This window comes from Callithrix jacchus, chromosome X, assembly GCF_049354715.1.
Source record: "Callithrix jacchus isolate 240 chromosome X, calJac240_pri, whole genome shotgun sequence".
NCBI classification, from domain to species: domain Eukaryota; kingdom Metazoa; phylum Chordata; class Mammalia; order Primates; family Cebidae; genus Callithrix; species Callithrix jacchus.
The window spans coordinates 99,747,899-99,753,898 of NC_133524.1; positions in this window are offsets into that span (position 1 = coordinate 99,747,899).

Sequence of the window (6,000 nt, forward strand, 5' to 3'; positions counted from 1 at the left end):
AAAGAGGACAAACCAGTAGTAAAGTGCTGCATCTAAATTGTTGAAGCTTAATGCTTATTACATGGGATTTCGTTATACTATTTTTTTCTACTTTTGTGTATTTTTGAAGTTTTCTATAATAAAACATTTAAAAGATAAAAAAGGTTGTAAAGCGCTTCATCATTCCTGGGGAAGAGAACGCACGTGAGTTTCTCTTTAGAAGGGTACTTATTAACCAAGGGGTTGTGTATAATGCACACCCTTTAGTAGGGACATACCCTATAAAGATCTAGGGAGGGGGGCATTTTAGATTGAACAAGCCTCTTTGCCAAACATTCTGATTAGGTCTCCTAAAGGTAAATATCCTCCTGCTTGCAGTCCCCCTCCACCAAACCCCACAAGTAAGCCTTGCTGTAATGAACCACTGTTGGTGAAGGAAGTGTATAATATCCCTTGGGCAACTGGGAGTGGAGGGAGCTTGAAAACCATGGAAACAGGCCTTCACTAATTGGCAAAAACCGTTAGCCAGCAGGAAGAGAAACACAGGCAAAGGGAATCTTGGGGCGGGAGATGGAACTAGGAGTGTAATGGGGCTTCATTCTCACCCCAGGTGAGTGCAGGAGAGGACAAAGCTGCTAAAGACAGAGGACACCAGGGAGCAGAATATGTGGCAAAGAGGCCCTCACTCAGGACCTCAGAGTATTCTTGGAAAGCTCCAGGCCCCATCTGACTTGCAGTTTTTAAAACAGTGGGGTGGATCCCTATCTCTCACCATACACAAAAAACAACAACAAAAATAAAACAGTGGGAAAACTGCCCGAAGGCAAAGATCACACACACACACACACACACACACACACACACACACACACACACACACTCGAAGGCTTTCAAGGACTTGGAACCTGACTGTTCCGGGTCCAACCTAAACCAACTTGGAAAGGCAGGTTCCATCCATTGAAAACTGTTTGGTTTTGTTCTTTGTTGTGTTTTCACTGTGTGACTAAGCAAATGACGATGTTTGTACGCTGCTGGGAGTGAGCAGATATGGTTGGAGAGGTGAGGCACTGTTTAAGGCATGGGGAAATCAGAGCACATGTTCTCTCAAGGTCCTGAGGTTGAGATAAAATGGTTTGAAACTGGGGACAGAAAAGGGAGCAAGGACAGTTCCTAAAAGGTACAAAGCCGAGATTCACCCCGCTGCTCCCAGCCCAGAGTTGTGGGTGGGACGTCAATGAGACCCAGGCCGGTACAGCCAGCTTTCAATAGAGCTGGTCTGTGAAACTTGGCTGAGAGGACAGAGGAAGATTGATGTTTGCTCCAGAGTGGGGCTGTCAGCTGTGCTCACCACCTCACCATGCTCCCAGCTGTAAACAAAAGTCCTGGCCCTTCATGGCACTGCAGAACAGTCCAGGCTGGCGTAAGTCTCTGAGGACAGCTAGACCATTTTCTCATGCTGGCTGACAACCAGAAGACAGAAGAAACAATAGAAGGTGGTGGTGGGGGCAGAATTGCAAGGGGGTGAGAATCAGTGACCAGAGGAAAGGAGCTGTCAATTTCAGATCTTAGGTCTATGGATGCAAGTACTTAGTACAAATCTTACACGGAAAGCAGACCCCTTTCCTTGTTAGCTTCACAGATAATAGTGAATTACCAAAGGAGGCTTGCAGGGACTCTAGTGCCTCATGCATTCATTCATTGTTTTAGTGAATACCTCATGTGCCTCACTGGGCTAGGTACTCTGGGTGATGCCAAAGCAATAGAAGACAGCTTGTAAATTCAAGGAACTTACAAGAAATTTGGAAACTTGTAACCTTAAGTCACAATACCAAATAGTATGACTTTAAATGCTAAATGACAGACATAGAATTAGAGTTTAGAAACGAGTGGTCATATCTGGTCATCATCAGAGAAAATCGAGTTCGAGAGGGCTATATAGACACGATTTGGCTAAGAAAAAAGATACCACGCATTCCAGGGTAGGACCAAATTGTTACTAAAATGAGGCCTGCCTTGGGAAAGGCAGAAGGTTAGTATGACACAGACTCTCTTTAGTCTTCACCCCCTCACGTTCCTCACCACGGCTAATCCAGTCTTCAAAACTCACTTAAATGTCACTTCCTCAGGGAGGCGTTTCCTGATATCCAGGGCCAGGTTAAGTACTCTTGCTTTATGTTTCCATAGCACCCAGTACTTTCCCCTTTCTAAGACACCACTGTTTTCACCTGATGACCTACTTATGTCTCTCTACAATTTGTTCTCCACTCTGCAGTCGGAATTTTTTTGTCAGTGCAAATCTGTTAGATCACTTCCATCTTGCAAACTCTCTTACCTCTAATATCTTCCTTCTCTTTTCCCTTCCTGGTCCTTCCTGCTTCTTTCCATCTTACTTTCCCTTCTGATCACTTCTTAATTGTCTCTATCTAAGTTTGTCTCCCCTGCCAGAATATCAGCCCTCTGAGGGCAGGAGCTATGTTTCTTCTTCACCATATATTTGTGTATTTAGCACAGCGTATGGTATATTGTGTTAGGCATTCCACAAAAATTTGTGAATAAATCCAAGGGAGTAGGTGAAAGCCAACTGAAGGATTAAACTTAGACCTCTGTGCAAAGGGAAATCTTTAAAAGTTTTTAATTAGGGGGATAAAAAATCATGAGATAACACTGCCTTCTGACAAACCAAACAGAACAAAGCAAAAAATGGTCAAACAAAACCCAGAGAACTCTAGTCTCAGCTTACCCTAAACCTTGGCCTCCCAATTATCTTGTAGACTCATGTTATCTTCCTCTCTGTTTCCCCCACCACTCCCTCCTCCAAAAACGCAAGAAAACTTACTCATTGATACTTCCAACCAGAAAAATTTGTCAGTATGGCCAAATACAGTTACTTCCATGTGTGTGGCTGTTTTCTGGGCTGGCATTTATTGCCCACCACCATTGTTCCAAGCACTGTGCTCAGAGCTACAGATGGAGGGTTTCTTCTTACCTTGATGGTGCTCACAATTGAGTGAACCCCATACACTGATCACTCATTTCGTGACTTCAAATTTCTAGTGAAGGGCTTTGCTTTACCTGGGCTCAGTGACGGTGACTTTTCAGGGTACTGGAGCCTGTTCTGAAAGACCTCAATTTCAGCACCATCTGTAAAACTGGGGACTCAGTGAGACTCAGAGGATGGATACTTACATCAGTTTATGCTAGACTTTTTTCTTTCTGTGAGGAGGCTAAATGGCAGGGTGGAGAATATCTGGAAGGGTGGTTAGGCAACAGTAATTCCTTAACCTTAGTAGGTTGGGCTTACTAAGGCAAACAGGCCACCAAGGTGCACCTCTTGAGTGAATCAGCGTGGTAAAACTCAAGGAATGACAGGAGAAAGAATTGGATTTCTCATTAAAAATAGAGGCACTGCCTTGCACCTGGAGGGGGGCTGAAACAAGAACGCAGCTCCAAGCAATGTTCCAAAGATAATCAGAGGACACCCACTCACCCTGGGGTAGCCATTAATGCCAGGGTATGTTTTTCTCATCTTATATTCAGTTCCCAGGTAATTGGGGGGTAGCAAATTAAGACATCAGAGAGCCAGTGCTGGTTCATCGTTTCACACCCCCACCCCAAAGAAGGGTAAAGGAAAGAAACATACTATTTTGTAGCTGAAGTCCTAACTGAATATCTCTTGGCTGAAGAATAACATCATACATAGTATCAGTGATACTTTAAAGATATAGTCATTAGTTTTGATCCCTTCTTTCCCCCTTGAATCCTTTACCCTAAACATGAATCCACCACCAGAATATTAGGGAGAGAGACTATATAAATAGCAGATAAAGAAGAATGAGATTAACTTCCATGATTCATTGCTTTTCCCGGTTAGGTAGCCTTGGGTGAAGGGGGTTCATACACCTGGAATTTGACATCCTAATGAGATGGGACAGGAAGGGTTAACTCCAAAATCAGTGAAGTACATTTCATAGTAGAATAACAACATATTCATGAAAAACCATATTGTCTCCTTCCTTAATAGACCAACCTGAAGCTTAGGCCAGTCAAATGATGGTAACAGGTTGTGTTTCTGCTAGGCAAAGACTAAAAGAAGTATATAAGTCTAAGGGATTAAGAAATTCACAAGGAATTAACAAATTAAGGTGAAGGAAATCCTGAATTTCTAATATTTGGAGCTTGGCGTGACCTTTTCACATCTGTAATATTATTGTAACTGTTGCCAAGATTTTCTCAACAGCTATCTCCTTCAGGATATCCCTTTCTGTGGGGACTGTGAATATCTGCGTGTCAGTCAACAGATGAACATGGCAGAGGTTGGGAATTGAATGGTCATCACAGAAACAGTTTTCTCCCATGCAGATTACCTTTGGCCTTGAATCTGTTGCTGTCTACAAGTCAGAGCTGTCCCAGAAGTGAGCCTCTGGAGCTAATAAATGATGACACAATCTAGTCTTTTACTTCCTGTTCTATTCTTTTCTTTCACAGCTTCAACAAAGTTGAGAAAAAAAGGGGACTAGGCTGAGGGCCTGGGCTTTGCCCAATCAAGCCCTCAGTATCCCCATGTTGTCTGATGAGCAGACCAGACTAAATGATCTGGGACGGGCCTAGCTCTGCTGGTCAGGTTCTAAAATTCTAAGACTTTGTTATGGGTTGAGCCAGTTGTCTTATGAAAAATCCCATGAGACATTCCTTTTCTAAAAGAGCCAACTGTTTATTTCTCTGCATAGGCATACTGGTGAGAGTTAAATACAATCAAGATAGCGAGTGTGTTGCTGTGGCCAATTGTCTTAAGCATTCTTGCCCTTCTGATGGTCAGCGCTGTCTTTGTAACAATGATTCTCATTGTCTGAAGTAGTTAAGTATTAGCATTAAACTGAGGACTGGTAAGACTGAGGTCATTAACCAGGCATTGTTAGTAAGTATAAGGGAAGGTAGGGTGACAAGTATTTAGGACTTCTGTAGGTTGATAACTTGAAAAGGAGCTTAGAGTCAGAAAGATGCCCAATTGTTAGATTCCTTTGTCATCATAGCCGTTGACTTTAAAGACTATTCTCAAAAAAACATGCTCTTTCTATAACGTTAGCCAAATAATACAGCTGAAACATCCCTCAACCTGTTAAATGGCTTAAATTGAAAGCTATAGATGATGCAGTTTTGATTTTCAAATTTTTTAAAGGAGCAGTAAACTCTCCCCATCTTTCCTTCCCCACTCCAAAGAAAATATTATGGTAAAACAAACATATAAACTGAGAGTGGAGTTATGCAGATTGAAATGTCTGTATATGTGTGTGGGGGATGGGTATGGCTGTCTGTCCTTCCTTCCCTTCCCATGAAACCCTAGGACTCCTTGAAAATGACTTTGAAAATCCTTTGCCAAATAGATAAAATATTGGCTGGGTGCGGTGGCTGACACCGGTAATCTGAGCACTTTGGGAGGCTGAGGTGGTTGGATCACTAGGTTAGGAGTTCGAGACCAGCCTGACCAACATGGTGAAACCCCGTCTCTACTAAAAATAAAAAAAATTAGCCTGTGTAGTGGCATGCACCTGTAATCCCAGCTACTCAGGAGGCTGAGGCAGGAGAATTGCTTGAACCCGGGAGACAGATTGCAGTGAGCCAGGATCGCGCCATTGCATTCCAGCCTGGGTGACAGTGAAAGACTGTCTCAGAAAAAAAAAAAGATAAAATATCGTACTGTACTGAGAAATACGTAACTCTGGGTAAGTCCCTTAAGGTCTCTGAGCCTCATTTCCTCACCTCTTACATGGATACATGGTTATCTTACTTCAAAGTTTGCTTTGAGGATGACATGCCACTTAAGAGCTTTGAAAAGAAAAAAACCACGAGGATACTTGTTACCTTGATAGCATAGTCCTTCATGACACAATCCTTGCAAAGAAAGTATAATTGGTGAGAACTAGCACTGCAATTCGGTGGTTAAAAATATTTTTGAACTACAGTACTCATTACTTTTAAAAACTTATATAGCAAACACTAATTCGTTTCATGCTATGATCTTGG